General features: G+C 53.9%; 1 long non-coding RNA gene across 1 annotated transcript; it reads right to left on the bottom strand.

The window, feature by feature from the left end:
- Window positions 1–9,436: 9,436 nt before the first annotated feature.
- On the bottom strand, window positions 9,437–10,561 carry LOC310923836. Its single transcript, XR_014592700.1, has 3 exons — window positions 10,106–10,561; window positions 9,908–10,008; window positions 9,437–9,796 (listed from the first exon to the last, which is right to left on the bottom strand). It is a non-coding gene; the product is annotated as an uncharacterized lncRNA (long non-coding RNA).
- Between the last annotated feature and the right edge of the window lie 249 nt (window positions 10,562–10,810).

Below are 10,810 nucleotides of genomic sequence, written 5' to 3'. Positions count from 1 at the left end.
GGTGGAACCTTCTGCTGCCTCCTCCTCCTGCTCCTCCTCCTCCTGTGTCCCTACTCCTTCTAACACTCCATTTCCTCCTACTATTCCTCTTTCTCCTGCACAATCCCACCTTCTCCTCCCATGTGCATCCTTTGAATATTTTGTTCCTCAGTCCTGCTTCTCCTTCCCTTCCCCTCCTGCCCCAGGCCCAGCACCCACTGCCGGCTCCCTCTTCCCCCCCCAAACCCACAGCATCCCACCGGAGGGGCACGGATGGAGCTGGGGCAGCTCGGGCTGGGGCAGCGCTGGGCTCTCGGCCGCTCCCGCCCGCACTCGCTCCCCACTGCAGCCGCTCCCGCCACGACAGCGCGGGGGGACTGAAGAGAGAAACAACAAGGATGACACCTCACCACCTGAGCCTGGGGCTGGACAACTGGGCTCCAACATGCAAATGGACCAAAACAGCAAAGTTTAGGACCTCGTGACCAGCCGTCCATGAGGAGACCATTTCAAGTCCACCTTGAGTGTAGCCCTGGTCAGGCTCCTGCCCTGCCCAAGGTCTGCCCTAAAGAGCTTTCAATAAATATCTGCTTTATTCTCTAGCTCTGTCCAGTCTCTGTTTCAGGCCAGCCTTCCCAAGGCATCATTCTCCCAGAGGTAATTAAGGACATGGACACCCAGAGGGGCAAGAAGGGAAGTCCAGAAGGGATTTAGACAGCAGGGGATGGATGGTGTTGGTGTGCTGGGAAGGGTGAGGGGGAAGGGGAGGCTGCAGGATTACAGTTAAGGCAAGAGGCAGCAGGAGGAATCTCTGTGGTGAGAAAGAAGATGATGGAAAAGAGCAGGAAGAGAAAAATACTGAGGACTGGGACGTTTTCAAGCAGGGTGTAATGCTCAAACTCTGGGAGCTGATGCAGATGGTTTGTAGCCCCGGTTGGCAGGAGAGGCAAACAAGGAGGTCAGGATCCCAGGGGGTTTCTCTGTGCTGGGGAGCGGCAGGAGCGGGCGCAGAGGGGCGGCACCGGGAGCACGGGCTGGGGGCCTGTGGGGAGCTGCGGGGCCGGGCCGGGGCTGTGGGGCAGCCGGGGCTCAGCGCCGGGCGCTGCCTGACCCCACCAGCCCCCGGGCAGGGCCGGCACTGGCCCCCGGCCCCCAGGAGGCTGCGGGACGCCCCGGCCGCTGCCCGGCCCCGTGGAGCTGCCGGCCCTGCCCGCCGGGGGAGCCGCCTTTGGACACTGCGGCACCACAGGCACCGGCTCTGGGATACGGGCTCTGCAGGGCACGGCCAGCACAAGCACCAGCGCCAAGGAAGGAAGGAAGGAAGGAAGGAAGAGCTGGGAAATGTGCATTATCCCTGCAAGGATCCAGATCATCTTTGAAGGATCTTGTTTGGGCCCTGCAGAAAGGAATGATTGTGCAGAAAGCTCAGCAGCTGTCAGAGGATGAGCACCCACAGGCACTCAGGGGGGCTGCACGAGGGGCACAAGAAGCCCCTGCAGCACTTGGGCACAAAGGCACAGCAGGTGAAGGCAAGAAGGGAGCAGGAAAAGGCCAAGCTGAAGGCAAAGGCCATGGCAGAGTTTCCACAGCCCCTGAGGGATGAAGCCCAGGGCCCAAGGGGGCCCCAGCACCGAGGGGACAGGCTCGGCCACAAGCACCTGGCACAGGCATTGCCCTCCTCGGCAGGGGAGAGCCCACCCAAACAGCCCCTGCCAAGGAAGCAGGGATCCATCTGCAGCCCACAGGGACACTGCAAGCACACACAGCAGCACCCTCAGCAGGAGCAAGTCCAGCCCTGCACGGACATGGATTCCTAGGGCTGCCAGAGCTCCCATTACACCAGGGACCCACCACACTGGAGCCCTTGACAACATTCAGCCTGGGGCTGCATCCACACGAGGCCTTTCCTCATACACACAGGGGCCTCTCCACCCACTCTCAGTCTCAGACCTAAGGGGGGAAAAGGCCAAAAATGTCTTTGATTATCCAGGGGACAAGTGGGAAAGATGAGGGGGTTGTTTTTTTCAACCACTATTAGCAGATGCCAGGGATGGGTTTGAAATGCAGGAAGTTTTATTTGCTCCTCATTGTCATTGTAATTTACTGGGAAGGCCTTTGATGGCTAAATTGGAAATGCAAATTAATATTGTAAAAGGTGATACAGAGGCCAGTTCTCTTGTACCTCTGTGTCAAATGTCTGGCAAGGCCTGTGCTGAAGTGAACCCACAAGTGTGGGCAGCCCCAGGGAAAGAGGAAAATTAGATTCCCAGCCTCTCCAAATTACTCTGAAGCAACCAGCACTGTTGGGAAAGATGGGACAGGAAGGACTTATGGATATGATTGTCTGGTAAGAAATACTGCAGATGAAAAACCTGTGAGTGCAATAGAAATGAAAGCCAGCTTTGACATGTAGGCATGGGAGGCAGGAAAACGGTGATTAGCTGGAGATGGGTTGAAGGGCAGAAACAAAAGGACTCAGGAATGCAGCCTTTCCACTTTGCAAGGGATCAGGGAAAAAGCAGATAAGAAAAGTAGTCTTTAGAGTTTAGAATATAAAATGACATGGTAATATAGTAGTTCTCATAGGCTGCATGCAAAGTTTGTAGGTTTTGGATCTTGCACCAGTTGGTCACTGTGAATTAGAATATTCAACACAAAAAGAGAGAGAATGGATTGTAACAAGGTGCCCTCTCTCTTGCTCTTGCTCTCTTGCTCTTTCCCCCCACGCTCTTGCCCCCTCTCTCTTATCCCTGCTGTCTTATCCCTTCCCCCACTCTTACCTCACTTCTACCCCTGAGCTCTCTTCTACCCTCTCTCTCCCCTCTCTCTCTCGGGGCTTCCCTCCAGCCCAGGCTGGTGGCTGAAGGCAAAGCCCTCTTTACCCACCACCCTTGTAATAAAGCCACGTGTTTCTAGAATATCTCAGCTCTGCAGAGTTCCTTGTCCCTGCCCTCCACGGATGTCACTACACAGCACGAGTGGTGTCTAAAAGCAAAACCCTATTGCAAGGGAGGGAAGGAAGGGCTTTGTAATCTCAGGAGTAATGTTACCCAGGACTAAAAGGCAGCTGTGACGATTCTGAGGATTAACAGGGAATTGCAGGATCTGGATTGAGGATTCTCTACTCTAGCTAGAACATTGTATGACTTTTTAACCTCAGACAGACTCAAGGTTATGGTTTGGACATGAGAAAGGGAACAAAACTTGAGAAATGAAAAAAAAACCCAAAATGATTGATGCCCCATCCATGGCTCCTCCAGACTCAGAAAATGAACTGGAATTGTATGTGAGTGTTAAACAGGGCCAGGCCAAAGGAATTCTTGTGCTAAAATGTTTAACCCAGTGGCCAGAGTGGCCCCACTGTCTGCAGAATTGTGCAGCCACAGCTTGAATGGGACCTGAGGCCTGAAAACTGACAGCACAAGGATCTCCTGTTGTCCAAGTCTGGCATCAAGTTCAGGCTCTGAGAACCAAAAGAGCAGGGCTGGGTTATTACAGCAGGAAACTTGTTCAGTGGCACAGGAGGATTTAGAAGTGAGGACAGGGGAAGGGTTTAACCCAGCCTCCTGTTGGAACAGCCTGCACAGGGGCTGGGGAGAAACCCATGACTGCACTGAGGTGACAGAGCTCCAGGGCCAGGCTGGGAGAGATTGATGAGACATTCCCTGGCCTCAGGGAGAAAAGGTGTTTCTGGATGGGGCTCCAAGGGCAGCAGAAGGGAAAAGAGTTACAAGACACGCTGTTATTTAGGAAAGGGAATCAGACAAAGCACAGGTTACCCCCCACATGGTCAGCTCAACCGGCAGAGCTGTGTGTGCCTGTGAGAGCCTGGGACTGAAATGCCCTGAGCAGGAAGGCTGAAATATCTCCTGCTGACACCATGTCACCCAACAGGGGGGCCAAAAGCAATTCTGACTTCTGCAGTAATCACTAGATCACTTAGAAAGGTATTTCTGAAACAAATAATTCCAAGAGAAAGGATTGTGGAAGCAATAAACTACAATAGGGGAACTCATTTTACAGGAAAGATCCTTCAGGGGGTTCTGGCAGCTTTAGGAACACAATGGGACCTCCACAACCCCTGGCACCCCCAGAGCTCAGGTCAGGTAGAAAGAATGAATGGGGAAATAAAGAAACACCTTTGGAAGCTGCTGACAGAAACCAAGAGGCCACAGGTGGGGCTTTTGCCATTGGCTCTGGCAAGAATAAGAGCCAGATCCAGGGCAGATATTCAATTATCTCCCTTGGAATTGATCTTTGGAATTCCTTCCCCTGGCAATTCTCCACCTAGTGCAGGCTGGAGATAAGGGATGTGTATTTAAAGCAGCCTGTGGCCAGAATCCTGTCTCCTGTGAAATCTCTCCCACTGGAAGCTGGGCTGGCACAGACCCTGCCTTGGGCCTTTGCTGTTCACACCATCCAACCAGGACATGGGGCCCTGCCTGAGGAGTGGGAAGAAGCACCACTGGGGGCCAAGTGGCCCATCCCAAGTGTCCCTGAGCACAGAAACAGCCCCAGCACAGCTCAGCACGGGGGGACCCCTCACCCTGGGCTCAAGGGCTCGCAAGGCCCAAAGGAGATTTGGACTTCCCGGCTGCAGGAGGAGGATGGGAGGCTGCTGATATGAGAAATGTACATGCACATGAAAATTCAGAATTTTGGCAACATAAAATGTGCTTCAACAGGTGAATGGGAGAACAGAAATAGTTACAGCTTATTTAGCAGTTTTGTACAAGTAGAGAAACAACTTGTGCCAGAACACACAGGAGTGTAACTTGTAAGGAAGGACCAATTAACAAAATACACAGGAATTTAGTTTCTAGGTTAAAGCCATGGAGATAAGATTTATATTATTAAAACTCAGTAAAGAGGGACTTAGGTATTGTGAAGACCCAATAAAACAGAACAAGTTGATAAAGAAACCAGCAAGAACCAGGCTCCTGATTTTGGCCAGGACAAACTGTCCTGGGAATTAGCATTACCTGACAGGGCAATACATCCTCCAAACCAGGGGATATCTCCTGCAAACCCTGTGCACCTGCTCAAGACAAGTCCAGGTTTAAATACACGTTGATCCCACAAATCCACACCTCACCTGCCCGTTCCCTGCCTTCTCTCATTCGTGCTCTAATTAGAGCCCACCCGTCCTGGTGGTTGTGAGCTGGGGCCTTGGGAGGAAGGCTGAGTCTTCCTCAGGCTGATCTTTGCTTCTGGGCAGGTGCAGTGGAGGTTTGGCTGTTTGTCAGGTCACTTTGCTCTTGCCAAAGATTAGGAGCTAGATTTTGCTGGATTCAAGCCACAAACTCTGCTTTATCGATTTTTGACAAATACCTACTTGTGAGTTTCAGTATTATACATCTTACCTGTAAGACTTCTACCTTTAACTACCTAACAAGCAACTTTAATAGCTAATCTTCTCAGTACAAGCTGCTTCACTACTTCCACAAAACTACCAAATGATAATTGGAAAATTCTGTATTTTTATATTCATAAACATTCTCCATATCAGTTAAAAGAAAACAAAACAAAACAAAGCAGATTGTGGGGGGGGGGGGGCACATGTGAGTCATTCAGTGGCTGCTCTGGAAGAGAAACTCCATTCCAGGCAGCCAGGAGAGGAGCTTTAGAAATGCAAATTAACACTGCTGGGGAAAAGTGGGGACAGTGCACCAGGCTCTTCTTGCCTGCGGGAGGAATTGGGCTGATTCCCTCTGCCCCTCAGCCCAAGCTCTGCCTGCTTGCACAGATGGAATTGGCACAGCCAAAGGCAGAGCCCACAGGGAGGAGATCTGACTCTGCAACACAAATTGCTTCAGCTGCAAAGGGAAACAGCCAGTGGAGAATGGTGTGAAAACTTCACTACAACAAGTGGGGGGAATCATCCCTCTCCCCACTCCAACATGTGCTGGCACTGTCTGTGTCACACAGGGAGCATCAGACCACTGGGCTGTTTGTGCTACCACAGGCTCAGAGAAATCACTTGGGAATCCAAGTCTGGGATGATTTAATTAGAGAAAAGAGATCAATTGATGCAGCCCTGGCTGGAGGGAGCCCCCAAAAATGGGGAAAAGATGAACGGCCACCACAACAAATCCTACAACACCCTGGACCAGCCCCTGGCAACCCAAACCAATTCACATCAGGAGCCAGAGAACACATTGATCATTCCAATGGCACAATTAGATTATAAGATGTCCACGAAATAATAACCAACCAGACAGATCCAGCTCCTCAGTCTGGCCCACCAATCCACTCAAACCAAGAACACAGCATTTCACCACGGGCTGGGATCAGATTATCTGTGAGCAGAAGGAGGAGGACAGGGTGGAAAATTAAATGACTCAAGGTGCTGTTGGCAAAGAGATGACAACAGAAAAGTGGGGAAACAGAAAACAAAGGAAATAAGAAAGCAGCTCATGTTCCGGTCCAAACGTGGAAAGGATGGGAATGGGACACGGTTTGGTGGCTCCCTGGCACAGCAGGGGTTAAACGAATGCTCTTTCTCCTCTGTTGTGCTACAGCAACTCTCATCTTTGGGCCCTGCACCACACCTTGCTGAGGGCAGCTCATTCACAGCTGAGCAAGGGGATGCAGGTGGCAGCCAGGCCTCCTGAGCCACACACGGCTACAAAAGGACAGGAACTGTTAAAAATGACCCGATAATATTGGCTTTCACATTTGTGCATTAGTCTTTGTATGTGGTTATTGATTTCAAGTGCAGTGGAATTTATAATCCCTTTTAGCTGCTTGCTAATAAAACTTATTTCTCATTTTAGTATGCACAGTAAAGCCCATGGAAATAGTAGTGTGATGAGTGTTATGTTGATGTATTCACCTTACAGCTTATAGAAATAATTATGTGATGAATGTATTGTACCACAGGCCTTAGCAAAATATAAAATGTTAAAATACTTCTTGTAACCGAGAGAACTGTGTAAAGCAATTAGGTTGTTTCCCACATCTGCTGACTGACCTCTCCAAGTGATAAGGGTGACACCAACCAGAGCACGGGAGAAGAATTAGAGAAGAATTTGTTACCTGTTCAGTATCTGGGAAGTGTGAAACAACAGGATGAAGCCACAAAAAGAAATAAAATATATTGACCTGATCCACAGGATGTTATTTAGATAAGCCAGAACAGAAACCCAAAATAAAGAAAAGTTTCTATAACAATGAAAGCTACCGAGAATATTTGAATAATGCATGAAACTCATGAACATGTATGTGCCTTAGTAAAGTAACAGTACAGAGATAACACTGTCTTAACGCACCCACGGGTCCCTTGGCTGATCGCCAGGAACACCCAGCGCTGGACATGGAACTGGTTTTTCCCTTATTGAACTTTTGAAAAGTATTCTAAGACTGAATATTCGTTTTTCTCAGAATTGAGGTCACTGACAATAATCCCAAAACCAAAGAGGACCCAGCAAGAAAAAACAGAGTCAACGAGTGAATCTGCTTGGAGACAGGGCCGGGGACTGGGAGATAAGGGAGGAACGGGAGAATCCATCAGTTTCAGAAAATGTTCCTCATTGACACGGACTGTGCTCAGCCAAGGCCCTGCGAAATTCCTGAACACGGAGAAGAAGAACAAAGACTGAGCAGAGCCGGGAATATCGGATGTTCTACAAAAGGGGGGCGCATATTAACGAGGACATGCAGGAGGCGGATCGGGAAGTCGGAACTTTCCAAGGACCTTCGCCACGGGGCAAAGGGACAGGGAGATGCAGAAGGGAAAACCAGGAGAAAAAGGAGGCCGCGTCCTACAACAATTGGAGAGACTCCCCGGCAAAGGCCGCACGGCCTCTCCCTTTGTTCAGGAATAAAGTCACTTTTACAGGACTCCTCGGGCTCCTGTGGGGACACAAACCTCTGGCCACCTCTGGGAATTTTCCCGCACAGCCCCCCCCGGGGACAGGGCGGCCACCTCCGTCCTCCCCACAGGAACCGGGACGAGCCGGCGCTGCTCCGGCAGCGGCTCCTGCCGAGGCAGCGGCGGGAAGGAGAGCGCGGGCAGCCGCTCCCGCAGCGCCCTCAGGCCACGGGCAACACGGCGCCGACACGGCACAAGGAACCCGCCGGAGCCCCCTGCCGCCCCCTCCGCCCGCAGCCAGCCCCGAGCCCCGGCAGAACCGAGCGCGGCTCCCACCTGCGCTGGCGCCGCCTCCGAGCTCCGCCAGTGCCGCCTCACCGGGCTCCGGCCGCTGCCGCCGCTCCCGGGCCCGCACACGCGCTCCCACAATGGCGCCTCTGCCCAGCCACGGGCGCCCGGGGGGCGGCCCCGGCAACGGGCTTGGCCCCGCTCCGCCCAATCAGCGCGCGCCCACAACCGGCACTGACGGCACAATCAGCCAATGGCGGCGAGCGAGGCCCGGGCTGTGCACACGGCCCACACCCGCCCCGCGCTCTCAGGCCCCGCCCCCGGGCTGTGGGAGGGGAAAGCCGCAGATGAGGAACCGCCCTGGGACGGGCCCGGGCCCGAGTCGGGATTGAGCTGGAAACACAAACAAAGTTCTCCGCACCTCCCGGCCCGCCTTTCCCAGCCCTGCGTGTTCGCTGCCACCGCCTCCGAGGAAAGCCCTCAGTTCTCCCGGCCCTACTCAGGAGCATCAGCGCATGGCTTTGATTTCGCCAAAAAAAAAAGGGAAAAGCCCCAAGGCCCTTGGGCTGAGTGGAGGAGGGGGGAGATTTCTGGCAGAAAACTCCAGAAATCTTTTTTCCCGAGGCGGGGAAGAACAAAGCCAAGCCCAGTGAGGCGGGTCGCTCCCAGCAGCGCCTCTCTGCCGTCCCAGCTGAAGCCCTCGCTGGCTGCTCCGGGCTGGACGGGCGCACCGGGAGCGCTGGGAAGGGGCCCCGGCTCGGGGCGCGGCCCCCGGGGCAGCCCCGCGGCAGCTCCAAGGCTCCGCCAGCCGGGATGGAACGTGGCAGGGGGAGCGGGGAAGGGACGGGGCTGCCGGCGCCGAGGGAACACCAGGGACACCGGGGGCGCTTCACGAGCATTTAATGAGAAACCCCAAAATTATAAACAATGCAAAAACAGCAACAGTGGCACCTTAAAAACGTATGGGGGTCATGCAGAGCCATCCCAAAGAAAGAAGGGATGGAATGGAATTCCACTGAATGGGAATGGACCCACAAGGATTGAGTCACACCCTTAAGGCATTGGTGCCTGTGGGGTCAAATCACACATTGGCATTATTGGCACCTTGCCCCAGCCACAGTCACATTCACATGTTTGTACCTGTTTGTACATTGCACTTGTTTGTTGCCTGTATTCACAGTGTTATACCAGTATAGATATGAAATATCTGTGTATAAATAGTGTTAGAAGAAGGTATATGAAACCTGTTTCCACTGTGTTATATCTACATATATATACAGGCTTAGTGTATAAATGTGTAGTGCAAGAGAAACAGGATGAGTCCTGGAGTGGCTCCAGGAGAAAGAAACCCCCAGCCCCAGCCCAGGCAGCCACACCTCAGCTTCCACATCACCTCCTCTTCCTGCACGTTCATCTCCTGGAGACCAGGCACTGAGGTGACCCTGAGACAAAATACTGAGATGTTCATGAGATCAGGCACTGAGGTGACCCTGAGGGTCAGTGCAAGGCAGACACTGTGCCTGAGGAAGGACATCCCAGGGTCTGGGAAAGGGCAAAGCTGTGACTGCCCAGCACAGAGAAGGTGCTTTGTCCATCCCCTGTTACAGCCGAGTTTGGGCTCTGCTGCACAGATAGGGCATCAGGTATGAGCAGGGCACACTCCTGAGTTTATTCTCAGCCAGGAAAACACACTCTGCATCGCCCAGGACAGGAACCCTGCAAGGAGGAGCAGAGACAATGCTGGCAACACAGGGGACACATTGTGCTCCCATGCCCCCCATTCCCTGCCCACATCCCCCAGGCCCTGCTCGGCTCCCTGGGACTCACGAGGAGTTGAAGCTGCTGCCGTCCTCCCACTGAAGCTGCTGCCCCCGTCTGCGCAGCCCCAGCCAGAGATTGACCTTCCGGCTGGGGCGGGACAGGAACTCCTGGGAAGTGAAGAGACCAGCAGTCAGATCTGCACCCCCAGCCCAGGAGCCCCCCAGGCCCCCCTCGGACACCCCACACCCCCAGCCCCTCACTCACCATTTCCTCATCCCTGAGCACGGCCAGGGAGGCCCCGAGCTCAGAGCACCGAGCCTGACCCTGATCCCAGGTGTGCTGATCCTTCGAGAGGAAGTAGCAGATCCTGCGGTACCCGACCCAGTCATCAGGACAGGCCAGCGGAGTGCCAGGAAAAGCTGCAATGTTTGTTTGTCTTCCCCCTGCAGAGGGAAGAGGAGAAGGTCCAGGATTCCCCTCCACAGGCAATAGGGACCCTGCTGTGCCCCGAGGGGCTGGGCTGAGGCAGCTGCTCCTCCCTTACCTGACAGCACAGCCAAGGCCGGCACCAAAGCCAGGACCAGCATCACGAGCAGAGTCAGCACCAGGGTGACCTTGGGATGGGATCTGAACCTCTCACCTGCAGCAGTAAAGAGTCCATGGCTGTGAGGACGGGGCTGTCCTGAGCACGCCCAGCCCTCACATCCCCCCACCCAACACCCGGGGGACACAGGAGGGATCCCCCATTCTGCGTGCCCCTCACTCAGCTGGCAGCAAGAGAAACAAGGGACAGGGGCACAGCCAGGGCCAGGGCACAGCCGGGGCCAGAAGAACTGCCCAGCGCCGGGGGCAGCCGGGGGTGTCGGTCCCGGCCCCTGCGGGGGCCCAGCAGAGCAGGAGGGCTCTTCCAGAGCCCTGGAAACAGCCACAGCCCTGCCAGCCCTGTGCACCTGTGGGGTGACACTGTCC

Source organism: Zosterops lateralis (genome assembly GCF_965231275.1).
Source record: "Zosterops lateralis genome assembly, contig: HAP1_HAP1_SCAFFOLD_415, whole genome shotgun sequence".
NCBI classification, from domain to species: Eukaryota; Metazoa; Chordata; class Aves; order Passeriformes; family Zosteropidae; genus Zosterops; species Zosterops lateralis.
This window is presented reverse-complemented; position numbering and strand designations above follow the sequence as displayed.